This window comes from Schistocerca cancellata, chromosome 5 (assembly GCF_023864275.1).
Source record: "Schistocerca cancellata isolate TAMUIC-IGC-003103 chromosome 5, iqSchCanc2.1, whole genome shotgun sequence".
In the NCBI taxonomy this organism is placed as follows: domain Eukaryota; kingdom Metazoa; phylum Arthropoda; class Insecta; order Orthoptera; family Acrididae; genus Schistocerca; species Schistocerca cancellata.
The window spans coordinates 654,391,182-654,418,840 of record NC_064630.1 but is presented as its reverse complement, the minus strand read 5'-3'; positions in this window follow the sequence as shown (position 1 = coordinate 654,418,840).

The window sequence follows — 27,659 nt, the reverse complement described above, 5'->3', positions numbered from 1 at the left end:
ATCTTACCGATTATCAATGCAAAGTAGTTTCAAGCCCAATTATTCCTTGGAGCGTCCATTTACTCCATGGAATAGCTTCTCTGCTATCTATGTTTTCTCTTATGAAAAGAATGAAGGAATGCTTGCCGATTAGTCGTGAAAGAAGGAGGATGTATATGTATGTATTATTGATCTAGTTGCCATCTTGATGAGATTCTGTATGAGAAGGAATTTAATACATGGACTAAACTAAAGTAAGTGCGTTCGCGTATTATTTAACTGATTATTATTGACAGTGTCTGCTTACTACGCTGTGTTGCACGGGAGCAGTGGGGAACGTCTAATTTACACTGGACGAACCTGCCGTTTTGTATGCTCAAGATACCCAGTTATTTCAAATAAATAGGCTAACACGGTCTTACCAGGAGATCTCCGGTCTTCCTCATGTGATCACCGAAAGTTAATAATTATTACAAATATTTCCAGGAGATCGACTGACAATTTTCGTCGCACCGAGACTTCGAAATTGCTTCACTGCCTTATGGAATTTAAGTTAAGCTCAATTTAATCAGGATAGAACAGTACTGAACGGTGTGAATGTGATAAGCCTGCTTTGTGAATGAAAATTCCCTTAATATACGCAAGTTTTTTTACTATCCTGGTCAGTGAAGCTAAATCAGGCCGGTGTGAGAGAGGTTTTTAAAATTTTCAGAAAAAAAAAATATTAAATTTGGCGACCGTGACAGGACACATTTTTGAGCATTGCTTAAACATTGTGTGAATTTTATGTTGCATGTGCACGAGAGAAAAGAAGACGAGGCCTGTTCCAGAAGTCACAATTTCGCCACAACCTACGAGAACGTCGTTCAGGCCAGACAATATACAATTAAATTTTTTTAGATAGAAATTTAGAATAACTATTTAAATGTCTATCGGTTTGAATGAGATTGATTGAGTGACTGTTGGGTTTAATTTAGATAGGAAGTGTTTATCATAACTGAGTATTATGCAAAGTTTAGGTCAGTGACATTATTAACTCAGATGCGAGTGACTTAATATATTTGTTGTTATGTGTATTAATGGTTCTTACTAGGGCGGCTTATAAAATGGCAATGCAACAGCAGAGCGAATCACAACAGCCCTCAGCTGTTTCTGAGGTTAGTGAAACATTAGACGCTAGCTTAACTGAAGTAGTGCCTAGAGGCAGCATTAGTCAGGCCACACAACAAAGCTTAAGTGTTTCAATGTCATCTGAGCAGGACGAAATAAACCCATTGACTGTAATCATGCAGCAGTTAACACTGTTAGCCAAAAATGAAACAGACTTAACTAAAGCGCAAATAGAGACTAAAAGGGAAATGAATGAACAATTAGCAGCCAATCAAGTGAAAGTCCAGGAGCAATTAGAAGCTAATCAAGCGGTATTAAATAATAAATTAGTAGAGAGTTTTCAGAAACTTGATGATAAATTAAATAAAACTGCGGAAGAATTGAAAATTCAGAATGAAAAGACAGAATTAAAATTAGCTGCTCAAATTGAGCAGGTCACTCAGCAGTGTAATAAAAATGCGAAGAAGTTACGCCTAGAGCTAACTGAGTATGTTGCTACTAAGCTTGATACTATTAAAGAGCAGGTCGAGTCAATCCCACAGATAGTTCAAGCACAAGAACAGATGCAATGTTCTATGGCGGTAATTCCGGTATTAGTTGAAGTTCAAGATGAATTAAAGCAACAAGTAAATGAGATGTCAGCAGATATGCAGGATTTGAGACAATCACAAGACAAGATCCCAAAGGACATCCAAAATTTGGATAAATCCATAAATAACGTAAAGGAGAGACAAGACGAGGTTGATCATAAGGTAAATATACTCGCGGGAAAATTCTCGCAGTTAAGTTTAGAAAGGCAAAGCATTTATTCAGACAATACGGTCAGCGCAGCTATACAATCTATGACCGAGAGTTCTGAAGAAAATTTACTTAATAAGGGTTTTCGAGAAGCCAGAGAACATTTAGGCGAAGAACTTAAACAATGGAACGAAAGCATTGAGAGATCTTTAAATCTATCTCGAGAAGATTTGTGTTATGACCGAGAGTTCTGAAGAAAACTTACTTAATAAAGGTTTTCGAGAAGCCAGAGAACAACTAGGCGAAGAACTTAAACAATGGAACGAAAACATTGAGAGATCTTTAAATCTATCTCGAGAAGATTTGTGTTCCACGCAAGGAAATGAACCCATAACAAGATCTATCAATGAAGCTACATTATTTAACCGATCAAGTACAGATAGGGACATTAATGCACACGCTCGCTTTTGCAATCAACATCAATCACAACACTATGAGGGTAGTCATAATGACTGTAATTGTAAAAGCAATACTGAGGGGAAAATGTTGAAACACCGTCAATTCCAGATCTACAACCCAGACAAGAAAAATGTTCATCCCGTAGAGTTTATAAGAAGTTTTAGGGGAGTATTGCCAAAAAATTGGAGTGAGTGGCAAAAGGTTAGTTTCGTGACCGGTTATATTCAGGGGTCAGGAGCTATATGGGCATCTGATATGATATCAACTTGGGACACATATGAAGATTTTGAACAAGCATTCTTATCCAAATACTGGTTCGAAGGAGTACAAGAACGTTTAAGGCAGGAGGTATTATACCCGGAACCTTTTTCCTTTTCACGTGGGTCTTTAAAGAAATACTTTGAGAAATATATAAACAAATCGCGGTATTGGGATAAGCCTATGCCTCTACAAGACGTGATTGGCATATTAAAATCTCGACTTCCGGCCAGCATCAGAAATAGAATGCCGTATATTAATGAGCATGACCTTGACTCTTTCATGACTACGCTTGACACTATAGATATGATCGAGGAAGATGAACATCGGCCAAGACAACCGGTTATGCTGAGGAGAGCGATTGAGGCGCCAAACGCAAACCGGAATGGAAACGGATTTAATAATTATTATACTGGGAATAGTCAGAGATTCAACGGAAACAATTACAACGGAAATGGAAATTTAAATAACAGTGCTGCGAGGGGCAGATTCAGAGACAATCGAACAGGTAGCAGATACAACCCAATGTTTGGAAATGCAAGAGATTATCAGAACCAGCAGTTTTCAAATAATAATAATGCGTACAGAAATTCTGACCCTCGATTTGAAGCAAATAACACAACCAATCATCAACAACAACCAGTCATAACAGAAGTAGTAGATGATTCAAGAGGAAATAATAATCGACATTTAAACTGAAGAGGGCCGCTTTATGCTCCGTAAAGTCGCCGGGGAATACAAAAGGGGCAAACCTGTTTTAAACGAAATTAATTCCGTGGCAATGTTGAGATATAATGAAGGTGAATTAATGACAGATGAATTGACGAGAGACTTAGAGGCCTGTGCAGTCGAAGATAAAAGGGTTCCTGTGTATGAGATCTCACAGAAGTGGGAGGAATTTTAACCAATGTTGTGTTGGACATAGCTTCATCTACAGACGTAGTATCCGGAACTTTGTTTCGCAGAATTAGTAAAATTAAGAAAATCCCTGTCCTACCAGTACAAAATTGCCGAGTTATAGGTGCAGTGGGAGCAAAATCCCGGAACGTCAAGATACAAACGCTTGTAGAGATAATATTGGGAAATTTAGCTAAAAAATGCACATTCCTTGTAGTGGAAAAGTTGTTAGTAGATTATATTCTTGGCATTGGAACTTTGCAAGCCTGCAATTGCAAGTTGGACTTGGTAGAAGGAAAAGTGCATTTTAAAATCGAAGATCTTACTGAGAAAGGAGGCAGTGTATGAGCGATATTTCCGTGGTGCTGCTGTGCAGTTGTTTTGTGCTGAAAATAATAATATGTACCGACTACCGATCAAGGCAATTCAAGAAGAGAATTTCAGACAAACAGTCTAACAGAAGATTGCTGAGTCAGATTGCCTAACGGATAGTCCGAGGGAACAATTATTCAATATATTAACAGAATATGAGTCAGTTTTCGATGAAAAGCCCGGAATTATTAGAGGATATGTTTGTACATTGCAGATTAAGCCCCATAAGACATTTTGCCGCACACACTATCCCATTCCCTGGCGATTAAAACAACCAGTTCAGGAAGAGATACAAAAAATGTTAAACTGGAATCTTATTGAACCGTCGAACAGCCCATATTGTTCTCCGTTACTTGTTGTACCAAAGCCAGGAGGAAAAGTTCGATTGGTATTAGATGCAAGGGATATTAACAAAATTATAGTACCTGTGCGCATACATCCGGAGAACATCGATGAGTTAATACAGAAATTTCAAGATGTATCCTATTTAACCAGTATTGATTTGAGACGTTCGTTCTGGCAAGTCCAGTTAGACAAGGACTCAAGAAAATATACTGCTTTTATATATGGAGGGAGAAGCTATCAGTTCAAGGTCGTTCTGTTTGGTCTCAATATCAGCTATGGAGTTTTTATTTCTGCGTTGGACTATGCCCTAGGACCAGAACCACGTAGTCGAATAACAATTTTTGTGGACGATCTATTAGTTGCCTCTAAAACTTGGGAGGAACATGTACAACGTATTAGGATGATTTTTGTTGTGTTCAAACAAACTGGTATGACTGCAAATCTAAAAAAATCCCAATTTTCTCTACAGAGAATTAAATTCTTAGGACATATGATTAATGCAAAAGGAATTCTTCCAACAGAAGCGAAGATTAGTGTGATAAAAAATTTTCCAACTCCAAGAAACAGAAGACAACTGAAAGGCTTTATAGGCTTGGCTTCATTTTTTCGTCGATTTATTAAAACTCAAGCAATGAACTCTGAAGCACTAAACCGGCTCCTGAGGAAAGATGTACCATGGCAATGGTCTAATGATTGTGAAAGGGCTTTTTGTGAAATTAAGGATCAACTGATAAATGCTCCGTTATTATACCACCCTGATATGAATGTCGGATTCTGTTTAGCCACTGATTCATCAGATGTGGGATTAGGATCTTGTTTATTTCAAATTAGGTACATCGATGGTGTAAAAACCTTTTGTCCAATTGCATTTGCTAGCAGAGTTTTATCCACCTGTGAAAGAGAATACACCACTACGGAATTGGAAGCTTTAGCAGTTATTTGGTATTTGAAAAGGTTTAATTATTATGTATATGGCTCAAGGATAGCCGTTTATTGTGACCACCAATCATTAGCCTTTTTACAAACTTGTAAGTTGCTGCATCCTCGCTTGTCAAGGTGGACGCTGGCGCTGCAAGAATATCAGTTTCAAATTATTCATGTAGCCGGAAAAGAAAATATTATAGCTGACGCATTGTCAAGATCTCCAGAAGGAATAACACCTGAACTGGATATAAATAATAAGTCAGAATTTCCAGTGCTTCTTCTTCAAGAAAATAATTACTAGTTATATTATATTCATTTATGTAAGACAATGGCTCAGCTTCAGAAGAAGGATCGACGATGGAATGCTATAATACGACAATTCAATCAACAAAATCCTATGACCAATTTGGAATACTACCAGCTTGTGAATAATATTTTATTTTTTAAATCTGGGAAGGCTGAGAATCCAAAGTGGTGTGTCTGCATACCGGAAGAATATGAAGAACGATTAATTTGGTTTACACATTTGACCTGGGGTCATGTTGGTGTTGTAAATTGTGCTAATAAGATTAGATATTATTGTTACTTCCCAAATATAAGGCGAAAAGTGCACAAAGTCATATAGAAATGTGTTCTCTGTCAAAAGGCTAAGCCGGACAACAAGGGAAATAAAATTGCGCTTCACTCAATAATACCTGAAGCACCAAGATCACTTATATCATGTGATATTTGTGGACCACTTCCTAGCGCCAGAGGTGGTGTTAAGTACATTATTGGATTCTGTGATGTGTTTAGAAAATATGTTAAACTATATCTTATAAAATCAGCAACTCCATGAGCTGCCGCAGTAAAGTTTGTAAATGACTACATTCCTCATGCAGGGATTCCAAAATCTATAATCTCTGACAATGCGAAGATATTTACTGGATATTTATGGAGAAAATTAGTATCACACCTAGGAATAAAACAGATATTTACATCTTGCTGTCGTCCACAAGGGAATTTAATTGAACGGGTTTTTCGAGAACTAAACAGATTCATGAGAACGTACTGCCATGATAAACAAACTACCTGGATAAACTATTTGACCGAGTTTGAGCAGATTTATAATAATTTACGTCATAGTTCTACAAACTTTACCCCGAATGAACTGATGTTCAGAGATAACGAAAGAAACTTTTGGGTAGATAACTTGCCTAAACTCGAGGACACCAAAATGTCACGGGAAGAAAAAATTCGCAATGCTCTCATTAATATTACGGAGAAAGCAAGACAGCGAAAGGAAATCCATGACAGAGACATCAAACGGATTCAGACTTTCAATATCGGACAAAAAATTCTTTTAAGAAGACACATCAAGTCATCAAGGTTGAAGAAGACCATCAGAAAATGGAATCTAATTAATACAGGTCCATATATAATAGTTGATATACCGAATCCTGGTGCGTATTTATTAGCATATCCGGATTCTGGAAGAATAAAACGATTATTTCCCCATGTAGACCTAAAGAGGTACTTTTAAGGAAAGTGTTTCAAATTAAATGAAAAGTCTGTATGAAGTATTTGGGTGCTAAAAAAAAAATTGAAGTGCGAAGGACAGTATGCCTCAGCTACTGTGATACGTTAAATGACAGCACATCTGTGATAGTTTAATGAACAGTAAGCGATTGCTTCTGTGATAGTATAGGAATATTTAGAAAAGTAAGTGGAACTGTAGCTATTGCTGCTGTGAAGACTTACGGATTATCTGTCTACACTATGATCACCAAAGAAGCTTGTGCATGTGAAATAATATACATTCAGGGAGTGTTAATCCCCAGTGAGAATAAGTTTACTGAAACTATATGATCGAATACGGCGCTTGCGTGTGAAGTTAGTGTTTGTAAACTGACAGTTCACATGAGAACAAATGAACCGCGTTAGGAAATTAGAATCGATTGCTACTGTCCACAGATATAAAGACTCGCTGGGGTTTTTTTTTTTTTTTGGCGCGAGCTTAATTCTATTCAAGATAATTTAATTAACTAGCTTAATGTGAGTTTATAAAATTAGAGTTAATAAGAAAGTTCTTCATTGAATTTGTAATAATGTGTCATTTTCCAGTTGGATTTGTTTATTGTTATATTGCATTCATATATGTTCATGAGAAAATGCGGCCTTTGGAGTATAAAAGAGAAAAATTTGATCGTCAATAAATACCAACTAAGATTAATTTCAGCTGGAGAGGTCATGAAGCAAGATTTAATTAAACGTTCTCTTTCAGCAAAATTTAATTTTTAATCATGTATGAGTAAGATATAATTTTTTTTGGAAATTGTCTCAAATAATAAAGTTTTTAATGTTCTGACATGCTATCCACATTCGTACTTGAAACCAAATTAGGAAAGATTGAGATCTACTTCCACCTGGAAAAGCCAAAGAAAAAAAATAATTAAAACCAGTATTAGAACCTTTCGGCTTACTCAAGAAGATGGATGAAATTATCCATGTTTTCAAAATTGTTTTCCGATCTGGAGTTGTGATATTGTGCAACTACAGTATCGATTAAGACACCTAGGTGTGGAAAGTTTAAGACGGATGGATTTTCCCATTCCTCAGATGGAAGATTGGATGGATCAGGTCCATATTTGAGTTCAAAAATGAATCTGGAGAAATTCGACTAACCCTGCTCTTCCAGGAATCTTCAATAGTTGACCATTCCTTAGACGAATTTCAATTGTTTCATGCCACAATCCTGAGTACCTGTTCCTGAGGTACTTTCTGGTCTCTCAAATCCGTTACGTCTCCGGTCCGGAACGCCAATGCGACGCCTGTCCCATGTTCCTGTTCGATCAGTTTCACCGCAGTTCAGCAAGACATCGGTGATGAAAATTTTTCAGAAGAATGTAAAAAGTTTGCATGTGTAAAGATTTTTTTTGGCTGTGAGGCAGATTTAATGTTTGCTATGAATTCTAGAATATCTCTGAAATTTCTAAATTATTCTGTCTTTCCTATCATCTGTGATACCTAGTTGGGGTCTAAGCCTCCAGGTTTTCCGGGGTTTCCCTGTGAAGGCCAGTTCCTGAATAGATAGACCTGATTAACAACTATAGAAGTCCATCTTCCCTGGTTGTGTACGTGGGATGCTGGTATGCCCCAGTACACGTGAAAGCAACAACTAGGTATCTACGTAACGAAGATACCAAACCTCTTTCAATTCTTGTAATCAAAAAATCTTACTAACTTCTTAAAATTTATAGGAACGTATGTTCTACAAATTCTAACGAGTTAGCTAAGCCAATAATTAGCTCGCAAAGTGGATACATATCAACTTTGCTCGCTGCGAGGGGCGATGTAATGTCTCCTGGAGCGGTCTCTCCGCGATATTTTCAGAAATTTTATAAATTATATAACTCAGTATCTCGAAATATCTCTTCTTATCTTACCGATTATCAATGCAAAGTAGTTTCAAGCCCAATTATTCCTTGGAGCGTCCATTTACTCCATGGAATAGCTTCTCTGCTATCTATGTTTTCTCTTATGAAAAGAATGAAGGAATGCTTGCCGATTAGTCGTGAAAGAAGGAGGATGTATATGTATGTATTATTGATCTAGTCGCCATCTTGATGAGATTCTGTATGAGAAGGAGTTTAATACATGAAGTAAACTAAAGTAAGTGTGTTCGCGGTATTATTTAACTGATTATTATTGACAGTGTCTGCTTACTACGCTGTGTTGCACGGGATCAGTGGGGAACATCTGATTTACACTGGACGAACCTGCCGTTTTGTATGCTCAAGATATCCAGTTATTTCAAATAAATAGGCTAACACGGTCTTACCAGCAGATCTCCGATCTTTCCCATGTGATCACCGAAAGTTAATAATTATTACAAATATTTCCAGGAGATCGACTGACAATTTTCGTCGCACCGAGACTTCGAAATTGCTTCACTGCCTTATGGAATTTAAGTTAAGCTCAATTTAATCAGGATAGAATAGTACTGAACTGTGTGAATGTGATTTGTGATTTGTGATTTGTGAATGAAAATTCCCTTAATATACGCATGTTTTTACTATCCTGATCAGTGAAGCTAAATCAGGCCGGTGTGAGAGAGGTTTTTAAAATTTTTAGAAAAAAAAATATTAAACCAGGTTACGGAAGTAAACTGTTGGGAGGCTAGATGTGAGTGTTATAATTATTTAACTGTTGGGAGGTTACAAGGTAATGGCACTCTACAGGTTGGAGAAAAACAAGATACGTGCAGGGTAGGAGACGTCGAATCAACAAAAATTTTTCGAATAAGCATGGGTCGAAAGTGTAAATTATCTTGCGTCAGATAACGTCTGCTATATGTTGGGCATGGTGGTCTGGAAAGCGAAAGGTTACGCGATTAAACTCCGATAGACCTACCTTTAACCTGGCTTTCACCGGTCAAAGATGTGAAGATTCGCCGTGAAAGACACTGAGTTGGGATTCTTGTGTTAAAAAAGTGACATCCATTAGAAAGAGAGTTGAACCAAATGGAATTAATAATATCTGTTATCCTAAACAGTTCAGTTCCTAGTTAAGATAGGTGGAGGTAATTGTTTCAGCTCAACAATCAAGCTAACAAGCCTTTACTTCAGCCGCGCGCGATTAGCCGAGCGATCTCAGGCGCTGCAGACATGGAGCGGAGGACGTCCCGGCGGAGGTTCGAGTCCTCCCTTGGGCATGGGTGTGTGTGTTTGTCCTTAGGATAATTTAGGCTAAGTAGTGTGTAAGATCAGGGACTGATGACCTTAGCAGATAAGTTCCATTAGAATTCACACACATTTGAACATTTTTTGAAACTTTTACTTCCTACTCAGGCAGATAATCCTGGCTTTCGAGCATCTTGAAATACCGCCGCCTAATATACACTCCTGGAAATTGAAATAAGAACACCGTGAATTCATTGTCCCAGGAAGGGGAAACTTTATTGACACATTCCTGGGGTCAGATACATCACATGATCACACTGACAGAACCACAGGCACATAGACACAGGAAACAGAGCATGCACAATGTCGGCACTAGTACAGTGTATATCCACCTTTCGCAGCAATGCAGGCTGCTATTCTCCCATGGAGACGATCGTAGAGATGCTGGATGTAGTCCTGTGGAACGGCTTGCCATGCCATTTCCACCTGGCGCCTCAGTTGGACCAGCGTTCGTGCTGGACGTGCAGACCGCGTGAGACGACGCTTCATCCAGTCCCAAACATGCTCAATGGGGGACAGATCCGGAGATCTTGCTGGCCAGGGTAGTTGACTTACACCTTCTAGAGCACGTTGGGTGGCACGGGATACATGCGGACGTGCATTGTCCTGTTGGAACAGCAAGTTCCCTTGCCGGTCTAGGAATGGTAGAACGATGGGTTCGATGACGGTTTGGATGTACCGTGCACTATTCAGTGTCCCCTCGACGATCACCAGTGGTGTACGGCCAGTGTAGGAGATCGCTCCCCACACCATGATGCCGGGTGTTGGCCCTGTGTGCCTCAGTCGTATGCAGTCCTGATTATGGCGCTCACCTGCACGGCGCCAAACACGCATACGACCATCATTGGCACCAAGGCAGAAGCGACTCTCATCGCTGAAGACGACACGTCTCCATTCGTCCCTCCATTCACGCCTGTCACGACACCACTGGAGGCGGGCTGCATGATGTTGGGGCGTGAGCGGAAGACGGCCTAACGGTGTTGCGGGACCGTAGCCCAGCTTCATGGAGACGGTTGCGAATGGTCCTCGCCGATACCCCAGCAGCAACAGTGTCCCTAATTTGCCGGGAAGTGGCGGTGCGGTCCCCTACGGCACTGCGTAGGATCCTACGGTCTTGGCGTGCATCCGTGCGTCGCTGCGGTCCGGTCCCAGGTCGACGGGCACGTGCACCTTCCGCCGACCACTGGCGACAACATCGATGTACTGTGGAGACCTCACGCCCCACGTGTTGAGCAATTCGGCGGTACGTCCACCCGGCCTCCCGCATGCCCACTATACGCCCTCGCTCAAAGTCCGTCAACTGCACATACGGTTCACGTCCACGCTGTCGCGGCATGCTACCAGTGTTAAAGACTGCGATGGAGCTCCGTATGCCACGGCAAACTGGCTGACACTGACGGCGGCGGTGCACAAATGCTGCGCAGCTAGCGCCATTCGACGGCCAACACCGCGGTTCCTGGTTTGTCCGTTGTGCCGTGCGTGTGATCATTGCTTGTACAGCCCTCTCGCAGTGTCCGGAGCAAGTATGGTGGGTCTGACACACCGGTGTCAATGTGTTCTTTTTTCCATTTCCAGGAAGTGGCGCTGCCTAGTGCCCAACTGAGACTCAGCTCGCTGTGAGAAGATCTTTCGTGATGTGGAGTGGAACTCGCCACCGGTATTGGCCTCCTGTAGCGGTTGTGGTGACAGATATTTTCCTTCTTGAATCGCTGAGGCGTCCAGTGGTGCACGTAGAGGTTGTTGTAATGGGTTTTCATCGTCCCTCGTGTGTAGGAGAGTGGAGTTATCTGCTATTTAGAATTCTTGTGGAAGTACGATCCTTTTCAGTCGTTTCCCTCAACTGTCACTCACTTGCCAATTGGGAAATCACCGGCTGGCGTCTGTAATGTTCTGTCTGGTGTGGTTTAAACCACAGACTTGCTTCCTGCTGCAGGGACTGATAATCTGACCTCCAAGCGGTTCTGTGGTAAGTTCGATCAACGTATATGTTCCTTATGGATAATAGTATAACGTCTTTGGAATCTGGTTCGGGATCGCCTTGGAAGCTTGCCGCAGTGACGTGTGGTTGATGGTATATGACAGTACCGTCTTTAGTGCGAACAGCGTCTAGGATCTGGGATACCTACCAAATGCTTTGCACGGACAGTTATCCATTCAGATCTTTTAATTTGTGCAATCTACTTGAAATAGTTTATAGTACCGCTTTCCTGTATCAGTGACTGTGTGATTCGAAATCTGCAAGTCATTCGGAAGGAAAGACATGTAAAACTCGCTGGTGTACTGTGTGGAATCTTGTGTCCAATGTATATCTATTTCGAGTGTCCGAAGACATGTGGTTCGTCGAGGCGGTGTCCGAGAAAGCATTGAGTTTAGTCGTGTTTTACAAAATTTTCTTGATGTTGTTAGCTGTATTTCTTTAATAGATATTCATTACACGCGCGTCTATGCATCTAATTTAAGCTGTGGGTTTACATTCATTAGTATCTTGCTTGTATTGGTTACTGAAAGCTGATTGTAAGGACCAACGTGCGCTCGTTATGGAGATTGTCCGCTTTGCTCGGTGGGCGTTGTGAGCTGTTAACAGCAAAATCCTAAAGCGAGAGCTATTCTAATTTTGGCAGCGATAAATCAGCGTCACTTCGGTTACTACTGGCAATGCTGCGGCTGTATGTATTATATTATTAGTTCTGTCCAGGCTGAGGTCTATGTCGTTATAAAGGGGTACTACCCGTCGTTCCTCGAAAATGTGGACAGGTTAGAGCTAGTGCCTTCTTAGCAGCGGCGGGAATCTTAGTTGTAAGTGACGCTTTTATTATTAAAGTTATTGAACATCAAAGAAGCGCTCTAGGTGTAGCTTACTACTGCCTCTACTAATCAATAGCGATCATTACTACTCACCGGTGCATGGTAATATCTGTATTCTGAACGTGACTAACTCTCCTGAAGACGTTACTTGTTTACTGTAAGTGCGTTGTTGCCTTGACATTTAATATTTGAGTCCTGAATTTCATTTTCTTGAAGTGTTCAATTAATTTTGCAGTGAACACATGGTGTGTCGTGGGCCGACCACTCTGTTTTTAAAATAATTGAAAAGCCACGATCGCTTCAATCGTTTATTAGGTGACCGGTTTCAGCACTCTTGAGGGTGCCATCATGAGATCTGAAACGTGGTTTTATAAATGTTAATCCACGTTTCAGATCTAATGATGGCACCTTCAGAGCGCTGAACTCGGTCATCTAATAAACGATTGAAGCGATCGTGGCTTTTCAATTACTTCAATTAATTATCATGAGGCAATGAGCGAGAGGGTTCAATAAGTAATGCAACACATTTTTTTCTCTGACAGTATCGATTGAAAAAGGAGGAATTTTCCGTGGGAAGTCATGGAATATTCCTGCTTCAACCCTACAGTTTCATGTAGTTCCGATAGGTTGTGGCACTGTACGTAGCCTTAAAAATGGCGTCTGTAACGGAGGTGCTGTCCAATTAGAGAGCTCTCATTGTGTTTCTTTTGGCGGACTACCGGAGCATCGCTGATATTCGTAGGCGGCACTTGACAGTGAACGAAAGTACGATGAGTCTTTGGGTGAGGCATCTGTCATCCTCGCAATAAGGTCGCGCAAACCTGCCCCCCGTGCAAGCCGGCGGCACGCGGTTGTGGCTCCTGCAACGTTGAAACGTGCGGACACTCTCATTCGAGGTGATCGACAGATCACAGTCAGAAACATCGCTACACAACTGGACATCTCTGGTGGAAGCGTTGACACACTCGGCCACCATTCGGGGTTTTCAAAGTTGTGCGTCCGCTGAGTTCCTCGCCGCCTGACAGAAGACAATAAATAACAAAAGCGGATCACCTGTGAGGGTTGCTTGCGTGTTACGAGGCTGATCGGGACAATTTTTTCTCCAACATCGTCACAAACGATGAATTATGGGTTCATCACTTCGGGACGGAGACGAATCGACAATCCATTGGGTGGCGCTACACCAAGTCTCCTCCGAAGGAAAAGTTCAAAGCTGTTCCCTCAGCCGATAAAGTCAGGGTGACAGTTTTCTGGGACTCTGAATGGGTTATTCCGTTTGACGTCATCCATCATGGTGCAATGATCAACTCTGAAGTGTTGAATGCTATCCTCAGGAAACTGAAGAAAGAATTTCAGCCAGTTCGCCGCCACGGTCCATGACAACCCAAGGCCTCACACAAGTCCAGCTTCATTGGACTGTTCTTCCTCATCTACCTACAGCCCGGATCTCGCACCTTCCTGCTTCCATCTGTTTTGCCTAGTGAAGGATGCACTCCTCAGGAAGCAGCATGTGGATGATGGGAAAGTTGTTGATGCAGCAAGATGTCAGCTCAGACGTCTACCAGTAAAGTGGTGCCAAGCGGACATGCAGGTGGTGTAAGGTCGTCGCATTGAATGGAGAGTGTATTGAAAAATAGGTCTTTGTAGCCAGCTGGTTCAAATGGCTCTGAGCACTATGGGATTTAAACTCTGTGCTCATCAGTCCCCTAGAACTTAGAACCACTTAAACCTAACTAACCTAAGGACACCATACACATCCATGCCCGAGGCAGGAATCGAACCTGCGACCGTAGTGGTCGTGCGGTTCCAGACTGAAGCGCCTAGAACCGCTCTTCCATACCGGCGGGCTAGCCAGCTGGGTGAGGACAATTGTGGTTTGTTAGAATTCTAAATAAAACCATCCAGTTTTCGGAGAAAAATTTGTTGCATTACTTATTGAACGCCCCTAGTATTTGGGGTGTTGTCCGCCTCCGTAGCGCAGCCGTAGAGTAGTCCCCCATCACGCAAATGGGCCCGGGTTCGATTCCCGGCAGGGGACATCGTGTTGTGTGTCCTTCATTGTTATTTTTATCATCACTGACACGCAAGTCGCCGACGTGGCGTCATTACAATACGGCGGCCGAACCCTGAAGGGGATATCCCGGCCAATAAATGCCATACGATCATTTCAATTTTTTCATTAGGCGTGCTTAAAATACGAAACTGGCCAGCCAGCCAGTCCGTTATTTGGAGTTGAAGGGAGTTAAAAGTTTAACGGATAGCATTAGCTATTTATATCATTCTTTCAGAACAAGAGTTTTTGTCTTCCAATGTCAGCAATTTCGAATTTCACGTCGTCGCTATTATCGACACTCGCATTGGTCGAGGTGGATCAGTTACTGGCGTCTAGTTTCGGGCTCACCATCGAGACGTTGGAAGGTAGATATTTTGGGCACATTTCGATGATTGAAAATTGTGTGCTTAAAATCTGCAACTGGTTAAAGAGAAGAAACTATTTTAGCCCAACCAACAAGCAGTCGCAGAACCCAGCGCTCCACTACACAGTCACATCCTCTGCCAAACTATCCATGGCTGATGACATTAGACAGGAAGTTGCTATGATGTTTACCGGATGAAACTCAGCTATTAAATCAACTACACTAAAAGAACTGCAGTGTCACTCAAATGGAACGATCGTGTGGCATTGCTGTAGGGAGTCCCCACGCGGGGGAGTTCGGCCACCGAGTTGCAACTCTTTTCAGTTGAGGCCACTTTGGGCGACTAGCGTGTAGATAACGATGACATGATGACTGTAACGCCACGCCCAGTCTCCGAGCGGAGAAAACCTCCTACCAGGCCGGAAATCGAACCCGGGTCCGCTGTGTGACAGTCAGAAGCACTGATCACTCAGCTAAGGAGGCGGATGGTAATGTCCTTAATTTGTGGAGACAAAAAGCCGTACTGAATTAACAACACCGCAGTAATGCAGTCGACATGTGTAAAGTGCGATGTCATTCATACTAAAATATAAAGGACGTAATACACTGAAGCGTCATACAGCGATATGAAAAGAGGCAGAAGATAGCATTGCGGTCGGCAACGCCCATATAAGACAATAAGAGTGGGGTTTTTCCCGTGCGACCATTTCACGAGTTAACGTGAATATCAGGAATCCGGTAAAAAATCAAATCTACGACATTGCTGCGGCCGGAAAAAATCCTGTAAGAACGGAACCAACGACGACTGAAGAGAATCGTTCAACGCATCGGAAGTGCAACCCTTCCTCAAATTGCTGCAGATTTCAATGCTGGGCCGTCAACAAGTGTCAGAAGTGTCAGCCTGCAACCATTGAACCGAACATCATCGATAAGGGCTTTCAGAGCCGAAGGCCCACTCGTGTACTCTAAATGACTGCACGACACAAAGCTTTACTCCTTGCCTGGGTCCGTCAACGCCGTTATTGGGCTGTTGACGAGTCGAATCATTCTGCAAGGTAGGACGAGTCTCGTTTCAAATTGTATCGAGTGGTGGACGTGTACGGGTATGGAGACAACTATATGAATCGATGGACCTTGCGTGACACTAGGGGATTGTTGAAGCTGGTGGAGGCCCTGTAATGGTGTGGGGCTTGTGCAGTTGGAGTAACATGGGAGCCCTGATACGTCTAGATACGACTCTGACAGGTAAGCCGTACGTAAGCATCCTATCTAATCACCTGCATTCCGACTTGGGCAATTCCAGCAGGACAATGCGACACCCTATATGCCCAGAATTGCTACAGAGTAGCTGCAACAACACTCTTCTGAGTTTAAACACTTTCGCTGGCCACCAAATGCTCGAGACATGAACATTATTGAACGTACCTGGGATCCCTTGCAACGTGCCGTTCAGAAGAGATCTCCACCCCCTCGAACTCTGGACAGCCCTGCAGGATTCATGGTGTCAGTTGCCTCCAGCACTACTTCTGATATTAGTCGATTCCATGTCACCTCGTGCTGGGGCACTTCTGTGTGCTCACGGGGGCCCTACACGGTGTTAGGCTAGTGTATCAGTTTCTTTGGCTCTTCAGTGTATGTTTAAACATTTTAATAATTTATATTGAACGTTATAGTTGACCAGCAGGTGTGAAACAAGACAACGGTGAAAAACAAAACCGAAATTTTGCCTTAACCATAATTATCACTTCAAAACGCACTTTCCCCGAAATTAATAGCTCCAAAATTGCTACAAAGTTGAAATCGATGAAGAAATGATAGGCGAACAATTTCTAAAATAAATTGATTGTAACGAATGATCGTCGAGGGCATAAAAATCGTCGCGACAAACTCTTTACTGGTATTGAATTCCGAGCGTATTTAATGACTGTCCCTCCATAAAATGCACATTCAGCTTCGAAAATGTAGCTTCATAGGAAATACAGGTTCATTTACTAGAAATTGGAAGAGCGATTAAGCTGCTTTTACGCTGTTCTTCATCACATCATTTTTCTCAGAACATTTAATTATGCTCAGTGAGTAATAGAGCCTCTCTGGTATCTGCAATGCCTCGTGATGACTGGGTGTTGTGTGCTGTCCTTAGGTTAGTTAGTTTAAGTGGTTCTAAGTTCTAGGGGACTGATGACCATTGATGTTAAGTCCCATAGTGCTCAGAGCCATTTGAACCATTTTTGGTATTTGCAAAACAGGTCATGGCTGGGAACAGTATTGACTGTGAAATGCTAGTTTCGAGTTCGACGGTCCCTTCGAATCTAGCGAGTAGTATCGTAATCAACACAGTCGACAGGATCTTAAAATCCATCATGTATCCATGGGTCCAAGAAGAGGTATGTATATATACTGTTGTCCAGAAACAGTGTACGCTAAGACACATTCAGTAGAACGCCAGAAGCAATTCATCATTAAAGAATAAAATTCATTTAGCATACACGCAGAACGGATGACATCAAATTCAATAAAGAAAGTCATCTCTCACATAAATAAGCTCATTACTAAACACAAATTCTTTGAAAAATCCATCACAAATATCATCACAGAACGAGCCACACGTGATGAAATCCTTTGCGATACCAGATAAACACATCCTAAAGTTTTTAGGAGAAGAACATCATTCATCATGAAAAACACTTGTGTACATGAAATGAAATGGCCAGCAAATGAATGAATGTGGAAGAATGTGAGTAAGGTGTTCAAAAGAAATGCCAAATATTAAATGCTTTACAGCTTTCCTACTTTCTTATTACCAAATAAATTAGTCATGTGTCACACGTAATTCACTTGTTATAGTGCAATTGATATGCTGAAATTACTTGTACTTTTTGTATTAACGTTTAATATTCTCAGGGGGCGTTGCATCTCTCATAGAATCTTAAAATTTATTAGTCACCCTTATGTAAGAAATAAATATATGAAAACTATACAAATATGATGAGCGGTATAACCTAACTAATAGCCAGACCACTTTGGCGTTTGCTGTCAGTTTAAAAATTAAATGTGGTGGATGGCAGCAAATTTTTAAAAAAATTACTAGATGGTGCTAATGAAAAGTATTTTTCAACCAATCACTCTGCAAGATGGCAGTGGTTGGAAAATGCTTACGACCAATTACAGTGCAGCATTTTCATCATTTTTTTGTTCAGTCATCAGTCTTCTGACAGGTCTGATGCAGCCTGCCACAAATTCCTCTCCCGTGAAAGCTATGTCATCTCAGAGTAGCACTTGCAACCTACGTCTTCAGTGATTTTCTACATTTTGAGAACGAAAACATGGTCCAAGTGGAGTCTATTGTGTTTAGTATTCGCGAAATTGGCCAGTTTCAACGGTGGGTCATTTTCAAGCACGTATCTGAAGATCTGCGTATCATTTCATACTCCAATGCATCGCTGGTGAATGTGGGCTGATATACATCGTATTTCTGGGCGTATGTTGCCCAAGGACAGTACCTAGTGTGTTGGTTACGTCCATTAGTCGACACAAACAGAAAGCTGCCGTATCATAGTACTGGCACAGCTGTTATGGTATACGATTTCATTATTACTAAAATTGCGATCTGAGTCTATCTGCTCCTGAGTACCATGATTTAATCTAACTAGAGTCTTCCGGTGTCTTTCCTTTTGTGATTCATGAACAGTGTATTCGCTATTACTAGCTGAAATTTATTGGAGAATTCCATTAGTCATTCTACTCTCTCGTTCCATCTACCAAGTCCATATTTACTCGTAGCCCTTTCTTCTTCTCCTTCCGCTGCAACCGCATTCCGTTCCTCCATGGCTATTAGATTTTCGCCTCCCTTTACGTATTTAATTACGCATCCAATATCCTCATATACTTCATCTCTTCATCTTCTGTTAGCGACGACGGCATGTAAACCTGAATTAATGCTGTCGGTGTAGGTTTTCTGTCGATTTTGATGGGAACACGTCCATCACTGAACTGTTCACAGGACCTCAGTCGCCGCCCTACCTTCCTATTCATAACGAATCCTACTCCCGTTACACTATTTTATACTGTTGTTTGATATTACCCTATACTCGTCTAACCAAAAATCCTTCTTTCCATTTCACTTCACTGACGCTCACTACATCTAGAGTTAATCTTAACATTACCATTTTCAATATTTTTAACTTTTGCACCACGTTCAGATTCCTGGCATTCCGCGCCTCGCCTCGTAGAACGTTACCCTTTCATTGGTTATTCAATTTTTTGTAATAGTCACCTCTCCCTATACCTTATACGTAATTACAATACAGTAGTTCCACATTTAAAAAATATCTTATCATCCCCACCCGAAGTGAAATCGTGTTAAAAAAAGTAGAAGGTATTGCCAGTACTACAGTACTTCCAAAAAATTACATAAGCTTCTTTACCTTAATTATGTAAACTGGTACTATTCAGTAGATACACACGCACATTCTAAGCTGCCTTATCACCAGTATATTTCCTGGCCCTCTATTCATGACAAATACTGTAGAGCCTAACGATTAACAAATTTCATCTCTGCAATTTTAATGTATTACAGAGAAATCGGATAATAAAAAAAACTGAAGCAAAAAAATTCACTAGATATAATATTTAACATAAAAAGGTGGCATTACAAAGCTATTTGCGTGCACACTTGGTTGGCTGTGCACATTTGCATACGACAAGAAATATTCAAGGTTCCAATTGTACAATATTTTCGACATTCGATGTTTTTTACATTTTTCCCACATATACCTTTTTTTTACAATTTTTCACAACAGAAAAACGTGCTAGCATCCTTACAACCAGTTTACCATATCGAAACAGAATTTCTTTTTATGCCATCATGCACATGGGAAACATGCGGATTTAGTATGCAATCTATTTCATGATACTCACATTTTAAAATATCACCTATTGGAAACAGTCGGTTCTTAAAATTTGAGTAAATATTTTAGATATATCCATCAGCTAACCAAGTTTTGACGGCTTCAAAACAACACTTAATGGCATTCTGTGAGCAAACTACATACAATTTCAATAATATATGCTTAACATAACAATCAGTGAGTCTTTAGTGCTGAAACAGATTCACTTCAGTGTAATAAATACATTCATACTTGTCATATGCACACGTTCTTGACCGTCTGTAGTATTTTATCAGTAATTTCTGGAAAAAAGTTTAAACCTGAACCAAATACGACTAAACACTCTTGGCAATTAAAATCCCAGCCATAGCACTCTTCTTTTAAAGAGCAAACGTCGATTTATGTGGTAATAAATATGCAACCAGTCGCTTTTTTTAGTTTTTTGATAACGATTTATGAAGCCATAAACAAGTATTCGAGCCACTGCAGGCTTATCTTCAGATAGAGGTGTTACAAGAACATCATGCTGTGAACCAAGTGTAGCTCGTTGCAGTAGTGATGAGTGCACTGACTTGTGGTATCCATATGAAAATCTATTCATGTAATGTACATTGTTAAGCTATGTAGACAAATAAACACAGTATTTGAAACTTTCTGGCAGATTAAAATTGTACCTTGAACTCAGGACCTTTGCCTTTCGCGGGTAAGTGAGCTACCCAAGCACGAGTGACAACCCGTATTCCAGAGTTCGAATCTCGGTCCGTCACACAGTTTTAATCTGCTAGGAAGTTTTATATCAGCGCACACTCCGCTGCGGAGTGAAAATCGCATTCTCGAAACGTCCCCCAGGCTGTGCCTAAGCCATGTCTCCGCAATATCCTTTCTTTCAGAAGTGCTAGTTCTGCATGGTTCTCAAAGAGATTCTGTGATGTTTGGAACGTAGGAAACGAGGTACTGGCAGAAATCAAGCTATGAGGACGGGTAGTAGGTCGTGCTTGGGTATCTTAGTTGGTAGAGTATTTGCCCGCGAAAACCAAAGGTCCCGAGTTCGAGTCTCGGTCCGGAACGCAGTTTTAATCTGCCAGGAAGTTTCATATCAGGGCTCACTCCGCTGCAGAGTGAAAATCTCATCCTAGATACACAATATATAGCTGCCCAATGTGGAAGTAAGCTAAGTAAGCTAGTTCCTAAGCGTCAGTAACACAAATAGTGCGTGTACTTCATATCGAACAATTATTGAAAAACAGTACCTGACTTATGAAACAATTCCCAAATTTTCTACGCGAGTTTCTCTGAAAGCAAATTTTGCTATATGTTCTTTCTGGTGACGCTACATGTTCTACTGTGTACGTTATGAGTAGCCTTGAAACAAACGTGACTACTCCCAGCTTCAGATTCGAAAGAAAATATAAATAATAACTTCACACTAAATAAAACTTTGATGGGTGAACACAAACAGTTACGCTAGCCGTTCACAAATGGCACTTGGATACAAACTCCACTGTACGTCGTGTGAGTGTACAGAGACATTTAAAGAAAATAGATTTTCATCGAATTAAGTAATCCGCAAAGGAACGCGTTCAGTCAGTTATTATAATCTCTGTTCCTGGACCGATAGGGGTTGTCATATGTGGCTTTTCCTCCTTGTCCCACAAGAAGAGCTGAAAGTAAAAATTCCCTCAATGGTGCTGTGCTAATTTAACAATTTGCAACTTGTGCAACTTAGCACAATAGGACAATCGTGACATGGAGGCAACCCACATTGGGGATGCACAATTTTACTAAGACACACACAATGTGGTGCGCCACAGGAAAGTCCCGTGGTTTCATGTCCCAGTGTGCCCTGTAGAAGTCAACCCTCGTGTTTTTTATTCATAGTTCTGCTTCGTATTAGAGCACTGAATAGGCTGGCAGACGTCACTGCTCAGAAATGGCAACCGATTACACCGGCGTAATTTTGTTTCCAAATATTGCGTACAGCGAGAAATAATCGGGCAAAGTATTTCATGGGGGTTTTGACACGTAATTGAAAAGTAATTAACGAAAAAGCATCAACTGTGTCCGCTGCCAACCTCGCCTGCTTTTTTCTGAAAGATATATAAATTACAAAGTAAATTTCATTACCGTTAAGGACACAATGTAGTGACTTGGATTAATGACGGAATCTACACAAATATATAGATATAAACAACATTTATGTAACAAACAGTAACTGCTTATAAACATGAGATCTGCACAGCTCAACAGACACCTAACCATAGAGGGATGATTGCACAGGAAGAAGGTAAAAGAGCAGCCCTCTTTCATTTATCCTCAGCGGTTTTGCATTCATCACTTTTAAAACTTATGGAAGTTTCGCTATTTTAAATGCAATCTTTGAACGTTTAGTAAATACGCTGATAAAAAAAAAATCGCAACACCAAAACATGTTTCTCTAAGTACCGTATTTAAGTGGTTAACATTGCAAGGTCACAAGTCCATGTAAGCGCGTGATAAGTTACTGAAAATGTGAAATGCTGGTACATTAAAAACCTATGTAACCGACAGAATGGTGAATGCAAGCATGAAAACATGCATGCAGTGTGTTATATAGGTACCGGCTGTCATTTTGTGGAATAATGATCCATGCCAGTTGCACTTGATCGATCAATACACGGACGGTTAACACTGCTTATGGATAACGATGGAGTTGTCAACCGATGATGTCTCATACGTGCTCGATAGAGCATATCGGGTTATGTGGGCGAGTATTGTCCTCGACATAAAAGTTTTCTGGGTATGGTACCGCGTCTTATAGTATAAAACTAATGCTGGAGAAAACCAACGTTTCGGCCTTCATTGGTCACTTACGCCTTTGACTGCTGGAGGAGCACGATCCGCTTGACACGCTGAGGCGCTGCGGCCTGCACTGTCATCCGTATACCTGCGCTAATGTGGCTGGCCCTCGAGCTGCTGCCTGGGGCGGAGCGACCCTCGCTGCCCCACGCGCCATCTGCTGAATATTTCTGCAGTGACTGCGACTCCACGCGAAATATCGCGTCCTCTCACGGCTGATACAGAATACTCGTAAATGCTCTCCCTACGTAGTACCCCTGCAAGTGAACTACTACAGAATCAAACTGTCTGGTAAAACTATTTTCCGTCACCAAGAATATCTTGCTTGTAGTTTTCTTGCATTATTTTTGTTGATTATGCCGAAAGCGACGTGATTCGTTAGGTTTACATCAATAGTTTATTGTTCTTTATTGGATACCCGTTTATAATGTCTGCATTTATCTCTGTGTACCTCACCGTACTAACTCAAGAACGAATAATATGTACCATAGATTATAGATTACTGTACGTTACTTTTGTTGTTCAGAACATCGTATTAAGTCGTTTATAGGAGAAAGCGACATACAGATCATCTTTCATATCGCACTACAACATCGAAATTTACTGTGAGCAACGGTAAGAACAATTTTACTTCACATCGTTCAATTCGTATTCTGGTGTGATAAGAAATTTCACTTGGCCTTCTGTTTGTATCGCTGAATTGACGGAATATTTGTTGCGCTTTGTAATTACCCGATTATTCGTAATTTTGTTTCTTTGACGAAATTTGTACAATACTTGTGATTGTTGCACATAAGTATTCAACAGATTTTCCAACATTTGAAAGCTGTGAAATCTCTGTCTTGTTGTTAGGAAATTAAATTCACTTATAGAGATAATTCAAAGTCATGAACTGTAAATTTAGGCGTTAATTTTACACTTTGTGAATATGTTTCCCACCCTTCTTTTTGATCCGGGCTTTGGACCGGCACTGGCGAAGGCGAAGTTAAAAACATTTTTATTTCGTTTTTCCCTTTTTATTTTTTTTTTAGTTTTCGAAGTTTTTTTCTAATAGCATTATTGTATTCGTTCTATGCTTCAATTAGTAATTCTGTTTTGTGTGGTATTTTTCAAAACAGAGTACGACATACAATGGTACCTCGCAAGTTTTGCATTCGTACCTGCTTTCTCGATGCACTTTTTGTTTCCATTTCTCTGCCTCCTGATGGCTGGGTGTTGTGTGCTGTCCTTAGGTTAGTTAGGTTTAAGTAGTTCTAAGTTCTAGGGGACTTATGACCACAGCAGTTGAGTCCCATAGTGCTCAGAGCCATTTGAACCATTTTTTTTTGTTTCCAGCAAACAATGCATCTACGCATTAGAGCACTTTTATTGGATTGCTCACTTGTTATAATGTCTGGAAAATGCCTTCCCACAAATCTTAGAGGATTATCATCAGAACACCTTCCTCTGTTAGCTTTTCTGCGCTCTAACGCATACGTTTCTGTAACTTCCCTTACCAGTGACAGATGAAACTCTGCTACCGTCATTTTACGACCTGTTAGTGATCTGTGTGGGACATGAGCATTTAAAACACACAGATCTAGAACGTGAAAAAAGAACTTTTTATATCACTGCATTGTTTTCCGTATACATCCGACAGAGCTAAGCAGCATATCAGAACGGTCATTCCCATATTCAGGTTATAATCTACAATTCTTTGTGGTTTCTTAATTTTTTCTCCAGTATTCCTGTCAATCTTTCCTGTGTCAACCATTTCTGTGGTGTTACATGTGGTCAACATCCACACTTCCCTTTTGTCACACCATTTTATAGCAAGCATTGTATCAGTACACATAAATTGAATATCTCCACGTTCCAGTTTCATCTGAAGTTTCGGCATGTTGTGTCTGTTCTTACGGATAGTACCACATGTGTTCGTCCCATGACTGTGAAGCCAGGCAAACAAGTCTGGGCTTGAGTACCAGTTGTCGACGTAGAGGGTATGTCCAAGTTCTAAATAGGGCTTCATAAGTGTAGCCACTATGTCACCACTTTTCCCCAAATTGTGGAACTCAGTTTCTGTTGATGCCCCTAACAATGAAATCCAAGACATAGCCAGTCTTACAATCACATAACACAAATGTTTTTATACCGAATCTACTCCGTTTTGATAGAATGAATTGTCTGAAACATAAGCGTCCTTTGAATAATAACAAACTTTCATCAATGCAGAGTTTCTGATGTGGATTAAATGCACAACGGAAAGCTGTACGAACTTTATTGACAATGTTCCTAATTTTGAGTAATCCGTCTCCTCCAGTATTGGCAGAGTTGTCCCTGAAATGTAACATTCTCATAAGTAACAAAAAGCGGTATCTTGATATGAGTTCACTAAAAATTGGCGTATTTAGAAGAACATCTCTGGTCTAGTATTCGGTAATTTTCAGTTTTTTCACGCTAGGCATCAGAAGACAAACAGGCATGAAACAATATATTTCTTCATATCCAGTACCTTTCCACTTTGAGATTCGAGAATGCACTGATTCGGGAGTATTCTCCTTGGTGAATAAATAAAACCGATTTGTTGCGTCAGCTATATATTTCATCAGTTCTTGTGTAAAGAATAACATGAAAAGTGACAGAATACTTGACTCATTCCCTATTTGACACACATTTCCCGACAGCGTATCATCAAATGCATGATTAACTGGCTGGAAGTCATTTTCATTCCAGTCAAATATATCACTAAGACGTGCTTTCTTCGTAGGCGTTTCACTATCACTTTCTGATTCTTCAGATTCAGAACAACTAACATCTCTTGTTGAAACGTGGGACTCCTTTGAAACCCCTGCTGACGTGGACGGTTTATGAATAGAGCTTTCGGACTCTGTGAAAGAGCTATCACTTTCGCGTCAAAATCAAGTAGTTCACCCTCACTGTCGCTCCTCGTAAGAATCTCCATGATTTCTTCCTCAGTGCAACCACAACGTCTCGCAATTTTCCTTGTAAAATACAGGACGCGAAGAACACTGATGTAAATTCCGATGAACAGTGAACTGTAGTGCGAAGCCTACGACCACACAGACAAGCTAGCGGCCAGAACTGGGAAAGGCAACTGAGACATGGGACGGGAAATCCGCTGTCCGAGTTATCTCGTCATCAGCACTCAGGTAGCAGCCCGCCTATACTCGTCATGAGCACTCAGAGCCGACATGCGGGTGCGACTTAAGGGGCTCCGGAACGCCCTATACTTGCAATGTTAAAATAACGCTTATAAATTACATCTTTCCTCACAAAGTATTTGAGGTAGGAAGTTGAACTTTTTACAGATTATTTATTGGAATATGGGCTACAACTTAACACAGGGATTTTACAAAATTTTAGTTCAGTTATTAAAGATGATTTTTTTCAATTGTAATAAAAATTCACAACATCTTTTTTGCAATTTTTTTATATATTCAAAAATATACAGTTTTTTGGAAAAAGGCTGTGTTGAATTATGCAAAAGGTATTGTGTAACATTTACTGAAAGTTTCAAACAAATATGTTTGGAAGTTTCTTAGAAAACATGTAATTAGTATGAGAAAATAAAAGTTTTGGGAATCGAGCGACAAAGATTGGATTAACTTTTTAGTGCATTCCAGGTCCATAGGATGGATTATCTTCATCCTCTGCAAACTCCTCCTCCAGCTTCCTCTTGTTCCTCCTCCTGTTTACTCTTGCTTGTATTTCTAGACTCTTTACAGCCCTGTCTGCAGCCCGAAGGCTTTCCTTGTCTAAAGCAAGCATCGCTCGTACCATGTTAGAACCTATCTTCATTCCCATATTTCTAAATGCCTTGCACCTTACAATGTTGCCATCATTGAAAGTCGCAACAGCAACTTTACTTTTACTCATTATTATACTTCAACAAAACAGAGACTCAAGAAACAGAATTAATTACGAATATTTTCGAGATAACGACAGAGTAAATAAACATGAAACAATCGACAATCACACCAGCGATATATATTGAACCATCACGGATTAGCCACAAGACATACTTTATCTCACATCACTAAAATGTACCTGATGAACACGGACGTTAATAATAACACCATTTGACAGCAGTTTAACAGCGCCACAGTGGGTCACGCCCATGTAGAACACATTTCAAAAAAAATTTAAAAATAGTTGTAGTCTTCGGAATTGAATAAATTATATATCTATTAAAAGGTAATAGTCTGCAGATTCAGAAAACGCAAAAAAGTAAAAATTGAACTTATCATGATTTTGAGCCTTTCCGGAGCCCCTTAACTCGTTAACAGCGCTCAGAGGAAAACCAGCGGCCGCGACTATACTCGTCATTAGCACCCAGGGAGCGGCACGCAACATGACGAGTAAACTTGTCAACAGCAGTGAAAGGGTTAAGGAAGAAGGAGAGGGAACTTTATTTTAATAGGTTACTGTGGTGGAGGGAGAGTGTAACCTTAGTTGTCTATTGACTCTTGTGTTATGTGCCATGATTGGTGGCCACTGGCGAATGAGAAGTTGGCTCCTGTTTATCAAATGCTGGACGCCGGCGGCAGTTACTCGCCGGTAGTGCTCGCGCCTCGTGTTGACAGTGCAGTGCGTTGGGCTCTGATTGCTGACAGCAAAGATGGGGCAGGCCTGAGTCCATCCTCTCTGTTCGTGTTCTTAGAATGTTTAAGTGTTTCGATGGCCTCTCTGATTTTGGGATTCGTCATAACCGGCTGCTTGGTCAACAAAAAGGCTTGGCTGAATGTTATTTATTTTCCGCAATCTCGCTGATGTTCTGCGACTGCAGATGTATTGTGTAACGCCAGGCGTATATAGCGTTGCTATTGGCCTGGCAGTCTCACGGATGTATCCCTCTCCACCTTGGCATTCCACCTTGTACACGCCTGCAATGTGAAGTGCATCCACCTTATCCT